The 14,753-nt window shown below is 36.5% G+C and overlaps 1 protein-coding gene across 5 annotated transcripts in view; it reads right to left on the bottom strand.

Moving 5' to 3' along the window:
* NR6A1 (nuclear receptor subfamily 6 group A member 1) overlaps nt 1–14,753 on the bottom strand; it is a 211,928-nt gene that overhangs the window by 118,563 nt on the left and 78,612 nt on the right. The gene's annotated exons all lie outside the window — the stretch shown is intronic.

The raw sequence follows: 14,753 nt of genomic DNA, 5'->3' as shown, positions 1-14,753 counted from the left end.
TGAAGTAAGCCAGTCACAAAAAGACAAATACTGTATGATTCTACTTTTATGACGTATCTTGAATAGTCAAATTCATAGCGACAGAAAGAATGGTGGTTGCCAGGGGCTGGGGGAGGAAGGAATAAGAAGTCAATGTTACATACAGAGTTTCAGTTTGGGGAAATAATGAAAATATTCTGGAGACAGATGGTGGGGATGATTGCACAACAATGTGAATACACCTAAAGCTACAGAACTGCAGACTTAAAAATGACTAAAATGGTAAATTTTACATTATGTATATTTTACCACAATTTAAAGGAAAAAAGGAACGTTCTGTAATTCAGAGAGAGAGTGTACATCCCTTCTTCTCTGACTTTGATCACTGTTATATCCCATAGCATATGAACCCAGATTCTCCAGGTTAAGAGAAGAATTCCTGGGCGGTTCCCATATATAGGATGCTGTGTAACATCTAAGAAATTACAAGGACTTAAACATCCAAACCCAGAATTTACAGCAAAATAGATAGATGCTATACACTGACCATGGATTTATTTCCACAAGTGTAAGAGAGGCAGAAAAAAAATCAAAGTGTTTATATGTCTAAATACCAGTTTAGGATTATATAAGCTAATTTCTTTATTGCTTCAAATTTTTAAAAAACAGTGCTAATTTGCATTAAACAAAGCAACTTTCATATACCAAACAAAAATGTCACAACTGACAGTCCAAATAATGGCCTCATTTCCTAGTGGCCCAGAAAGAGAAGAAATAATCCCAAGGACCCCAGTTCAGACAGATGAGAGAGAGTAGACTGTGGCTGTCTTGCATAATTAAAGGCTATGTCACAGTTCAATGGGATCTATATTTTGGTAGCTTCCCTCTAGCAGTCCCCTATGTGACTAAGGACTAGGATAAGAGTGACAGCTTCACAAAGGCAATAGTAAGAGATACAGCTTTTTCCTAGCACATTCAAAGACTCCAGAATCCAAAACTTAATTTCTCTGCTGTCCATCCATCTACTTTTCATAAGAGCAATTTACATCATCTAGGAAGCTTCAAAGTCAAATGCTACCTTTATTTTTACCTCCTCAAACACACAAAATCACAGCCAGGGTGTGGTCTGGACATGAGCCTTGGTTAAGATGACAAGAATTCTCAAATCAAATAAGGTTAAGTTAGAGCAAAGTTCATCAACAATAAGATGATAGAATTCAGGCAAAGTCGGCTTCCTTCTTGAATTTCAGAAAGACTATCATTGCTCCTAATACTAGTACATAGGTGTAAGTAACCTCTGAGTGGGTAATGCACCAAACAAAAGCAACACCTTCAAAGTCTCTCTCAGTGACTACAGGCAGCCAGACACTCAAACTGCCAGTCCTGAATTACGGCCTCTGAATGGTGAGGGCTTCACATTTCACTGATCAGGGCACAGCCCAATCAGAAGACAAACCCCTGCACTGCCAGGGACCAGCAAATCCGCTTTCTTCCAGTGTGCACATGACTGAATGTGCTTCTGTCCATCATCTGGGTCATATATAGTTCAATGCGAGCTGAGCAGACAGGGCTGCAAGGAAATCTGGCGCGGTTCAATACCTCGTCTAGTCTAGGTTCCAGTATCTAATTTTTTTTTTTACTGACAAACTCATTTCTCTACCGGGACAGGATGCTGTGCTGGCTGGAAGTTCCATTTCTACAGCAAGAATCCTATCTGGAAACACAGAAGTTGTCCTCTAAGCCACAGCAGCGCGAACTTTTTTGATTGTTGTTGCTGCTTTTTCCCATCACCCCCACCCCCTTTTGACAAAGATCCAACTGTAAAAAGTCTTACGTAACAGTTCAGGACTACTTCGGTTCTTTTACTGGGTAAGCACTTTCAATTTTTTTTTTTTAAACTAAAAACCATTTTAACATTGAATCTGTTGAGAGGCTTGACTAAAATCTTTTAAGTAATTTGTGTGGTGAAATACTGTCAGTGGATTTTTTAGTCTCATTTCTGCACGTGCTCCTTTGTTCTCAGAACAGAAGCTTTTTATACACACCCCATAACGCAGCTGGAGAGAGTTATGAAGTCAGTTATTATAAGGAACACAAAGGTTGCTTTGCATTCTTTGCCTTTAGATAATTAATTTGTATTTGTTTTCTTAAAACGAAGTATTAAAGAAGGAAGAAACTGAATAAACAAAAGAATAAACTGTTGGAGAATCTAGCAAAGTTTCAAGTTTTTACCACCTTTCCTATCTGTAGTTTTGTGTGGCCAAACACTTGTGCCGCCTGGGGCGGTGGGGGTAGAGGCAAGCGTAGACAGAGAGGAACTAAGCCAGACATGGACAAAGGCATGAGCCAAAACCAGACAGTCCTGGCCGTTCGATAGGCCAGCAGTGGGTGAGACAGGTCAGCCAGCTGCAGGCGCGGGAGGGGGGTGGGGGGGAAAGGGGCATGGATGTGTGAGGTGCTCATGCGTGCGATCGTGACTAGATTCTGAAACTGCCAGCCATTTTCCCAGCTATGCTTTGTGCAATCTAAAGGAATGCATCTCCTCTGAAGCCGTCTTGCCAGAGCCCAGTGATAGCAAGGATGTGATAAACACCACAACATATGGAATCAGAAAATACTGGAATCTGGGGTGGGCAAGAGGGAATGCAGAGGGTGTGGAAATTTTTTAGTGATCTGGAATGTGTTGAGTGACAGGAAGTGCCCCAAGCTCTCCCCCCCTCAACTCTTCTCAGTCGCGCCTGCTTTTGTCTAACTCTTGTAATCTACACACTACTGCTTACAAAGCTGTCTGAGTTTAAGACAAAAAGAAACATAAAAGGCTCTCCCTTCCATAGTACCTGCGATATGGAAGGAATGTAAAACGCATGGCCCTTTAAGCCTGTGGACATTTTTTCAGGTATATGGGAGAAAGATAATACAGCAATTTTCCAAGGATAATGAGAATTATGAATTATAGTTAAGCTTCCAAATCTAATTTTTAAAATCCTGATTCTGCTACACTTACAAGTGTTTAAGTTGGTCCCTAATTTGAAGGACGCTTATTTGTTTGGTTAATACATTGCATTTGAAGTTGTTTCTATTTTCTTTGTATAAATTTGTGCTTTGGGAGGGAAAAAATGCAAATATGTAGAATGCACTGAAAAAAAAGATTCTCCCTTCAATGGCTGGAAAGCATTTTAAGGGGTTAGTTTCTTGGAAAAAGCAGCTGTCTCTCTCTCATTTTTGCATGCATGCTATAAAGATAACTTCATGCCCTTACAAATGTAAGGTAGAAAACTTTTGACCAAAAAATAGTGTTCTAAGTGAAAAACAACTTAGCATTTTCCCAAACTTCCATATTATCAACAGAAACGCCAAAACTTGAGGGAAAAGTAGCCAAATAGTTGAATGGCTAACTCTATTTCTGGAAGATGAAATAGAAAATTAAGTGTGAATAAAATGATACTTGGGAATGTTTCTACCTCCTACCACAAAAGATGTTAGTGGTCAGCCCAGGAGTTAATCTTTCCTAGCGTGGCTCTCAGCCTCCACGCCGGGCAGACGTTATTCACATGACGATTCGAAAAGTCCATTCATATATCTCACTACCTGGATTTGAATAGAAACCAGACAGCAATTCTTTAGTTCCAGCCACCATTCGCCCCACTGGACAATAGCGATTTGTTAGCACAGAGTCACAGGCTGTGGGACACAAAGCTTGGAGCCGCAGAAAGATGGGGGATTCAGAGAACAGGAAATTACAGGCCCGATACACTCCTGGCAGCTCTAAGAATACAAAAAAAAAAAAAAAAAAAGGCAACACAGAGATGCCATGTTTAAGAGCTACTTCTAGCTTTTTTTAACCACCTCCAATGTCATAAAAGCTCTATTGTTGGAGTATATATATAAAGTCACGAGTCCCATGCGCTCTCTTGTCTCACTACAGGGAACTTCATTCAATGCCCTGGCACAGTCAGAAAAATCAAAAGCACCCGGAGTCGATTAGTTGAAAGCTCTGACAGAAAAAAGAAGAGCATTTTACAAATAAAATGACAGAGAAAAAGTATACTACTTAGTAACAAAAGTGACATAATAAAATTAATATATTTTACAAATTATTTCATAAGACCAGACAATCAAAATGCAACCAAATCTATCAAGACTCCAGGGAAATGAATTTTTCTTCAAAATATCATATAAAATCTATTATTTAATTCCATCAAAAGTTTCTTCAGAAGACACATATCAATTTAAAAACTAACCTTATGTAGAATGTTTCTGAGTTCTGGGTTCTATCTGCCAAAACAAAGAACTAAAATCAAAGCCCTGAGGATTTATTTTGACATATTAGAAAGGAAAACTACATTTTCTTTTGTTGGTTAGCAAATTATTATAGCTCCCTGGCTGTATTTGGAAACTGTCTTTACTTCCCTTTTTTTCAATATAAAAAATGAAATTAACGGACAGTCTAGGTAAGGGGAGAGAGATAATTCTCCAATTTCAATGGGCAGTGGAAAACAGTACATGGGTTCCTGTCCAGGCCCTCATGTTGCAACCTGAGCAACAAGGGGCCAGAATGGTGTGGATTTCAACAGAAGGAGCCCCTGCATGAGAAAGTTGTAAATGGTTTTGTTCTTCTCTCTTCCTTCTGTGATCCATTAGCAAACACAAGTCCCAAGTGATATCATACCTGAAATAACTCATCAAATGAGATTATGAGTGATCAAAAAGTGCTTTGGAAATATGGACTGTTCTACTCTATTTGGTCCTATGGCTTTAGGATAAACACATACCAAATTTTATGTTGCTGGGAAATCAATCAACAACTTTTAAACTACTAATTATTGGATTTCCTCAAATTCTATCATTACTCATCAAACACAAGAATCAATTACTACCTCAAACTGTGCTATAATCACATGTGGCTATTTTCATTTGAATTTAAATTAGTCAAAACTAAATAAAAATTAAAATTCAGTTCCTCAGTCACACTAGCTACATTTCTAGCACTCAACAGCCCCATGTAACTAGTGACTATTATACTGAACAATGCAGAAATTGGACATTTCCAGCTGCAGAAGGTTCTTTTGGACAGTATTGACCTAGACCATGCTTATATCCAGAACACCTGTTTTCAACTGCACATCAAGCTAGACATGAAAGAAACTGATCTTTAAGCAAAAAATACAATGACAAGACAAGGTAGCTGTACCAAGATACTTGAGAGATGTCTAAAAAAGCATTTTGAAACGAAAGGTTTCATTTGTTCCCTTGGTCTGTAATAAAGGTTATGAAAAATATTAAGAGAGTAGTGGCAGAAAGGAAGCAGTGGCCAGAGCAATTAAAATGCTCCAGAATGGCATTTAGTGTCATGACTACATGTCTTAACCTCCAAATCTACCATAAATCCTGAGGTCCTTCAATCTGGATGCATTCTCAATCCATCCTGTGCCTGCTAGGTGCAAGAAGCTGGGTCTTAGGGTCAAGTGGACATGGGTTAGAATCCTGGCTCTGCCACTTATGTACTATGTGATCTTGAATAAGTCACTTCCTCTCTTTGTCTCAGACTCCTCGTGTATAAAACATGAATATTAACGCCTTCCTGACAGTTGTTGTAAGGTTCAAGGATCACATATATAAAAGATACTGAACTGCTCCTGGCACACTGGAAAACACTCTGGAAATGTCAATTCTGTGAAAACACAGTAAGAGCTTGAGGTCCAATTCGTTGTCTGAGACTTCCCAAACACAAAGAATGCAAATAGAAGGGTTCCAGGCTGATATATAGTACAGGCCATTCACTGTTTAAATTTTAATTAAAACAAACATATGAAGATGAAAGCTGTCAACACTGCACAAAGAATTTCACAGAGTCTTAGAAACAGAAATATTAAATAAATTGATTGAATATAGGAAAATTATCATTTGAAGAGTGAGGTGGAACATCAGATTTTAATACCATGAGGTGTATTTAATACTGATACTAATTTAATGCTATTAAGTATATAAGAATCATTTTCTCAAACTAAGAAATAATATTTCCTGGAGGCTTTTTTTGGAATATGATTTCTACTAATTCTTCTTGGTGATTAAAACATAAACATGAAAATTCTAATATCGCCCATGACTAAGAAAATAGCCTCCTGAAGATACGGGAAAGAAAAGTCATGTCTTTTAAAATCAAAGCCATACACCTGAAACTAACACAACATTGTAAATCAACTCTACTCCAATAAAAATTTTTAAAAGTAAAATAAAACCAAAGTCATAGAAGGATTTCCTGGGCAAGATCTGTACTACATTTGCAGATTCATTTTAAAGTTGAAAATAATCTAGCAGAAACTAGACATAGTAGGTGTTTCTTAACGATGATGCCAAATAACTGAAAAATACTGAACACGCCACAAAATCTTTTCAGAGTACAAAAGGCAAGAGATTTTCCAAAGCAAACAGCAGAACTACATATTGGGGAGATAATGTGATATAGTGTAAAATCTGAAAAGGTAGGTTCATAACCCAGAAACTGGCTGGATCAGATGTGAAATGAGATTTTAGCTCTGCCCCTATCTACCTAGGTGACTTTTAGCAAGTCACTTCCAAGTCTTTGTTACCAGTGGTGGTCCAAAAAACATATCTATACTGGAGGCCAAATGACATAGCCCTTAGAGGTGAGAAATTTCAATTTGCAAGAGGGTATTCAAATATGTATCAAGCACAGTGCTAGACCCAGGTTGAATGATGAACAAAACAGATACAGAAGCTGCCCTCATGGAGCTGATAAGCTAGTAACTGAGATAACCATGGCTAGAGGCCATCTCATTTAAGAAAATGGTAGGGATCTGAGTTCAGAAACTTTGAGAATGGATCCAATGACTTTGGGAAACTGCCCTGCCAGCTGCCTTTGAAGCTGAACTAACAATTTATAAGAATATGAAAGAAGGTACACCCTCAGCTCCATTTGACTCAAGCAAAGAGATGCTAAACTTAATGGATTTCAAGCCATTAAGGAAACAATACTTTCAAACACGTAGGGTGGCTTCACAGTGACCATTACTCAGATCTGTGGCAAACCACTATCTCATACAAAAACTCAGTCTCCTTTTGATAGATGATGATTAAGAACAAGATAATTTCTGGAGGGGACAGATCCTCTTTTTATCTACAGATAAAAAGACAATCCAGGAGCAGACCATGATACACCGGAGCATTAAATGTGTTCCTTATTTCCTTCACCCCCTTCCCTAGGACTATGTTCTTAGCACTTACCTTTCCTTTAATGGCACATGCCATGAGCACTGTGATTACACAGCTAGCTAGTACTCAACCCATGACTCTGCTAGCTCTTAGCAACCATGAATATTTGAGACATGGATGATAAAGATAAAGAGAAGGCAGGGCTAGGGCTAGAGTCACAACTGGGCTTCTGTAACAATTCATCATACAAACTAGAACCATGCCTATGAGGTCTCTAAATATTAACCTCTCTTCTATTTGGTATTTAGTCTTTGTTGTCATAGGATTATATGAAAAGTTGCTATTAATGATAAAGTATCTCCATATACCACAATGCACAATGTTACTTCCACAGAATCTGAGGCTCCAGGTATCCAAATCTCAATTAAGAAATTCCCATTCTAGTTCCTCGACACTTAAAGAATTTGGGTTTCCACACAGATTTTTTTTTCCCCCACCGGCAAGGACCCAATATCATGTGTCTTTTGCTTTTTCTTTGTTCACTGAATATCATAGGCAATTGGAAAAGAGATCTGGCAAATATACTCAGAAAAAACTAGACAGTTAAATCAAAAAAGAGGCTCCCAATCTGGTCATCTGTTCCTATGACCTAGATTTTGTTAGAAGTACCTCCATTTGGCTTTCTAATAGCATTACATTTTGTCAGGCTCACTTCTATGCGTAATCCTATATTACGAGAACAGACAATCTCTTCTGCTTGGCCACTTAAAAGCTTCTAGGTATACAGTTCATTCTTTCAAAGGCTATCTGTTGAATGCTTACTATAGCCAAGCCGTTCTAGGCAATGAATATACAATAGCAAACAAGACAAAGATCCTGTCCTTCAGCACCGTCTTCACAAAAACTTGAACCCAGTCTCAGCTTAAGCACTAACCAACTGTGTGACCCTAGACAAATCTGCCTCTCTGAACCTTAGATACTTCCTACAGGGGAAGAAAAGGGAAAATAATACTACTTCTAAAAAAAAATAAAAAATAAAAAAAAAATAATACTACTTCAAAGAACGGCTATGAAAAATATGTTTGTCAGTGTCTAGCACAGTGTCTGGAATACCACAGATGCTTGACAAACATAGCTGAAGTTTTACAATAGCTGATATTACTATTATCCATCTTGTTTCCATATCCATGTATATGAGAATCACTCTAGTCTGTTTTTTAAATGACAGGTTTCAAAGCCTTATGTGTATCCAAAATATTTGTTTCAGGGGTTAAGAGCTAAGCAGAATAAGAACCATTAATGGATGAACTGCTATTTCTGATTATTAAGAAGTTTCTGGTTCCATATGCTAAACACAAGATAACAAGAATATATGAGAAAAATACTTTAAAGTTGGGGTGTTAATGATGAAGTGGATCATTGCACTCACACAGATTTCAAAGGGTAGGGCACTTTATCTCTAGTAGTATTACTATTTCAGTCAATTTAATTAGAAATTGTATACAAGAAACATAATAGAAGACTCAGATTCTCAAGTCTATCACAGCCATCAAGCAAGGCAAAGAAAGTATGTCTTTCCTGTAAAGATCATTATAGAAGTCTCACAGAGAAAGAAATGTCTCTGAAAAAAATTCCTGGTTGACTATAGTGATATACTTTATAATTTATTTTTTCATCTTATAAAAACAGTATGCTCACTGAAGACAGTTGGAAGCACAAAAAATACGAAGACAAAAAGTTATTCATAATCCAAAAAAAAGTTACTCACCATCCCACTATCTAAAGATAGCTATTGTCAATATTTAGTAAATTTCCCCTAGTCTTACTCTGTAGATATCTATTAGTGATTTTTAAAATACTAGAAGTTTTCCTGTCATTATATTCGTAACACCTGATCTATACAGAAAATCTGGATGATAAAGAAACATAAAGCTTGTCACCTATAACCCCTCTTACAGAGAAAATTCTTATTAATATCTTGGTGTAGTTCATATACAATGTAATCAATTCTTCATACAAAATTTTATATTCTGATTTGTTCACTTATAAGTTTTTTTTATTTTTTTTAAATTTTATTTATTTATTATTTTTGGGGGGGTACACCAAGTTCAATCATCTGTTTTTATAGACATATCCCCGTATTCCCTCCCTCCCTTGACTCCCCCCCACCTTCCCTCGAGTCCCCCCCACCCTCCCTGTCCCAATGTAAGTATTTTTTAAAGTCTGTAAAAGATGTCTTTTTTAAAGCTATCCAGGTGGTTTCCAGTTATTTCTAGTATAAATAATACCATAGTGAACATATTTATACAGAAATCACTATCTACATTTCTTTTTTAAAATTAATTAATTTATTTTTTATGTATTTTATTTATTTATTGCCTGCATTGGGTCTTCATTGCTGCACAAAGGCTTTCTTTAACTGCAAGCGAGCGGGGGCTCCTCTTCATTGTGGTGTGTGAGCTCCTCACTGTGGTGGCTTCTCTTGTTGTGGAGCACGGGCTCTGGGCGCATGGGCTTCAGTAGTGGTGGCACAGGGGCTCAACAGTTGTGGCTCACGGGCTCTAGAGCACAGGCTCAATAGTTGTGGCGCACAGGCTTAGCTGCTCCGCAGCACGTGGGATCTTCCTGAAGCAGGGCTCAAACCCGTGTCCCCTGCATTGGCAGGCGGATTCTTAACCACTGTGCCACCAAGGAAGTCCCTACATTTCTGATAATTTTTTTAGTTTGACCAATTTATACTCCTACTAACAGGAACTGATAGCGCCTGTCTCACTCTAAGCTCATTAACACTGAGAATGTGCTATACATAATTAGCTGGTACTCAAATATAATACGGTTTCCATTTCTTCAATAATGAAAAAAGAAGAGTTTCAAAGGAAAACTCAAAGTGAAATAAAGACAAGAAATTAGAAGAATCTCCCTGGTAAGATAAATTATACATCCCTGGAAACACTAAGCAGTTGATAGAAATCTTGAAAACCTTCCAATAGGATGGGACAAAGCTGAACATTAGGCTCCAAAAATTTCAGAAGTAAAAACAGATCAAAACAAAGCACTATCTAGTGAACGTGTTCATTATTTGCAAAAAATGACATGAATTAAGAAGTAACCCTACCTTTGGAAGAAAAATGACCTGGAAAACTATGGTGATAAATTAAGATGCACAAAAATCAGTATTTTCACATCTGAATTATTTTCAAATTTTAGAAGTGAGCAAAGAGTATTAAATCTGGATATAAATTTTTGGTTTCCCAAATGTATAACAGAAAATACTATAAATTCTTACCAAGGCAAGAAAATAACCAAGAACATCACTTATTCAACAAAGCTTTACTGAACGACAACTTTGTTTCAGGTACTTTTATGTATAAGAGATCCAAAATCATTAAGAAGAGTTCTTTCCTCAAAAAGCTTGCCTTTAGTATGCTTCCCAATCTGGCCCTCTTACATCATGTAACATTTGCCCTGCCTAATTGTTGAACCATTTAATATTTCAGGCCATGGCTAGAAAAACGAAAACCTTCCAGGACACACAATGTACTGAATGATCAACTTAAAAATCAAAATTTCTTAAGAAAGGAAAAAAAAAAAACCCACAAAAAACCTAAAGTTAATACGATCCAGTTGAATAGATTCCACTTACATGGCCTCATACCAGCACAAAGTAATGTTTACCCAAGTACCTATAGTCAAGAGGAATTCAAATATTGACAGGAAGAAAAAAACCTCTCACTTTCCCAAGAACTAATAAAATTACTATCATTTTTCATTTCTTCATAATTTTCCCTGTAAATTCTGCTTAATTTCAGTCAGACAAGAGGGATTTCTCCTTAAGAGAAAATGATGCCCCAAGTTTCCTGCAGATATTTGAGAATATGCATATCACACAGAAGAGAAACTGTCACGGTAACTGCATGCTCCAAAAATAAAAGCTGATCAGCTCAGTGTGAAAGGTCAGATTTCTGGTAAAGCTTTGCATCTACTAAGACTCTGATACCTATATTATACCTAATATGTTTCAAAAATACACCCTCCCCAAATAATAGTAAATAACATTTATCAAGGGTCTACTACGCGTCAGAACCTGTGCAATGTGTTTCTAAACATGTCATTTAATAATCACAACCACCTAAAGAATTTGGTACTGTTATTAGCACCTATTTTATTGATGAAGATATTGAAGCTTGGAAAGCTTGTCCACTATCAAAACTGCTAGGAAACAGCAGAGTTCAGATGACTGGTTCGTGGGGAACTGCTCAGTTCGCTACAGCAGTTTGATTTTCTATGGTTTCGTGGGACTTTTTCCTTCCTTTAAAATTTTTCCTGTCAAAGACTAGATAAATTTTTTCTGCTTCTAACTTTGAAAACAACTAGTTTCCAGGATCACAACAATATAGGACAGTACGATACAATTTTACATATGATGAAAATAGATTTCTGAATGTCAGCAAGTATACAGTCTAAATTATGTGTGGAACTTTTAAAAATAGCTAGATATCATTTATTTATTAGGCTTCAGGTCTCCAGAAAAAGTAGGAAGAACTATATAATCGCTCTTAAAAATTTACTTAAGTATAAACAATATAGTCTAAGATGAAGAAATACACTCAGTGTTTGCTAAAATAGACTAGTGTCCATTGCACCAATGCTCTGTGCTTGTATTTTAATGTTGTTTAAGAGGATATATAATATCTTAGCCTTTGCCATCCAATGCAGGGGGTGCAGGTTTGATCTCTGGTCAGGGAGCTAAGATCCCACATGCCGCAGGGCCGAAAAACCAAAACATACAAAAACAGAAGCAATACTGTAACAAATTCAATAAAGACTTTGAAAATTGTCCACATTAAAAAAAAGAAATGTATAGTATCTTAAAAGAACTGCATCTCTGGATTATTATATGTGAATGTGAAAGCCTGCTGTAAACAGTAAAGCAAAATTAGCATTAACATTTTAAGGCACTTGTTCTGCTTTAATAGTTCCTAGAAATTCATGGTTACCTTTTGATAACAGATAACTAGAATTCACTAAAAAAGATCCTTCACTTTGGACAGGCGGTAAAATGTAGAGAAAAAAGCACAGACAGTATGACAACATGGGTTTAATCAAAGCTTTACTGCTAAATTTCTAACTGCAATTCTCTGAGCCTCACTTGCCTCAGCTGTAAAATGGGAAAATACTAAGTTCCTCATACAGCTGAATGAGTCTTAAATGACAAAGTGCCTCACTAAAAGTCATGATTCATTCATGATTCACTGTCAACAATACAGATTTGATAATAACAGTATTATCAAGAAAAAAATTAAGATGTGTATCTAGTTTGGGAGCAATGAGGAAATGGATGTGACTTAGGAACTAGTGTATTAGGGCCCCATATGAAAGCCTTTGTCAGGTTAAAGCATTTAGATTTTATCTAATGGTAGTCAGGGCATCAAGTTTTAAAGTCAAGTCAAATTTGCATTTAGCCACAGGGTGGAAGGTGAATTAGAGGTGGGATAGACCGGAGGAAAGGAGAACACTTAGGCTATTGCAGTCATTCAGATGAAAAGATGATGGTTTTGACCACAATGGTGGCGGTAAAGATGCAAATGCTGTTACATGCTACAACATGGATGAACCTTGAGGGCATTATGCTAAGTGAAAGAAGAAGCCAGTCACAAAAAGACAAATATTGTAAGCTTTCATTTATATGGACTATCTAAAGTAGTCAAATTCACAGAAATGGAAAGTAGAATGGTGCTTACCAGGGATTGGAAGAAGGGAAAATGGGGAGTCGTTTAATGGATACAGATTTCAGGTTTCCAAGATGAAAAGTTCTGGAGATCTGTTGATCAATAATGTGAACATACTGAACCGTACATTTTTAAAATGTTAAGATAATAAATTTTACGTTATGTTTTTTACCATAATTTTTTTTTAAAGATGCAAATGGGAGGATAGGGCTTGTTTTATTTTGACATTTTGCTCTATTCAACCTCTGAGCAATTCTCATGCTATTTTACTGAATTGTAAAATAAATATGGCTAAATGAAATCTGATTTTCAGGGCAACAAAATTGCACATGACTGCAAGTATCTTACCAACTATTATTTGTCATACTACTTACTTAACATCTCCTTCATTAAAGTTGCTTTTTAAAAAGAATGCTTAAAATATTATTGAAAAATAACTCAAAATGTAAGAAGTACTAAACAGAATAAAAAGTGAAACCCCATCAATTCTCTCACAACCCTACTCTTGACCCAAAGTATTACTGGTTTGGTGTGATTTCTTCCAGCTCTTTACTGTAAATTTTAAAAAGTTATTACTTAAGGCCACTCTTAAGTGACTAACTCCAAGTCATTAACTAGAAATGCTGTTAACACGCAATTTCTTGAGCCCTATGCTTCCCCTCAAACTTTCAAACCAAGCTTCTGCCTAGCTTTTAAAAATTTTTGTCTGTTCAAGTGTAAAAATACAGTAAAGCACACTCATCTCAAACGTACAGTTCAACGAATTTTTACAAAGTGAACACACTTGTGGAACCAACACCCACATCAAGATATAGAATATTACTAATACCTGAGAAACCTCCTTTGTGCCACCTCACAGTCATTATATCCTCTCAGTAAAGGTAACACCACTATTCTGACTTCTATCACCACAGACTAGTTTAGCATATTTTTGAATTTTACATAAAGGTAATCACATATTATATAATCTTTCGGGTCTGGCTTCTTTTGCTCAACATTTTGGATAGGAGATTCATCCATGCTGCTGCATACTGTGATATCTGTCTGTATGACTGCCATGTAGTATCCCACCTTACATATTATACCACAGGTCATTTACCTATTCTACTGTTGATATTTAGTTGTTTCCAGTTTGGGACTATCATAAATAATGCTGTTATGAACATTCTCAAAAATGTTCTTTCAGCATACACTTTATCCATTTTTGTTGGGTATATGCCTAGAAATGGAATTGCTTATATTCCACTTCCAAAGATACTACTTGAAGAGTTTTCAAATGTTTGTACCAACTTACACTCTATTTCCACAGAGGCTGAGTGTTACAGTTGTTCTCTCCAACACTTTATATAGTCAGGTTTTCGTTTGCTTGTTATTTTAATTTCAGCCATTCTTGTGGCCCTGCAGTAGGATATCATTTTAATTTTTTTTTTTCATTTTTCTGATATCTAGTGATGTTGAGTACCCTGGGTCAGAGTTTGATAGGTATTTAGGAGGTAGATTTAATAAATCTTAGTGACCAACTGATTGAAGAGAAAGAAGAGGAAATCTAGAATGACAGAAAAAGGAAAGATATTTAAGAAAGGAAGAAGGGACAGAAAACATACTCATTTCTGAAATTACTACATTTGAGTTTGCCAATGGGAATGGGTGAGATGCAAGACTCAAAGACTTGAATGCAACCACTGAGACTCAATGGGACATACAAAGGTTCTCACATTAAAAATCAATTTAAAACAAAGAAAAATCTCCAATACTATATCTTAGGTGGTAAAGAAAATAAATTTACAATCCAAAAGAAGCAAGAGAAAGATACACTAAAGTGCAGTATTTCAAAAATAAAACCTCATAGATGCTTAAGATTTCCCCCACTGT

The sequence above is a fragment of the Hippopotamus amphibius genome, chromosome 2 (genome assembly GCF_030028045.1).
Source record: "Hippopotamus amphibius kiboko isolate mHipAmp2 chromosome 2, mHipAmp2.hap2, whole genome shotgun sequence".
NCBI lineage: Eukaryota > Metazoa > Chordata > Mammalia > Artiodactyla > Hippopotamidae > Hippopotamus > Hippopotamus amphibius.
The sequence above is the reverse complement of the archived record's forward strand: the minus strand, read 5'-3'. Positions and strand labels throughout refer to the sequence as shown.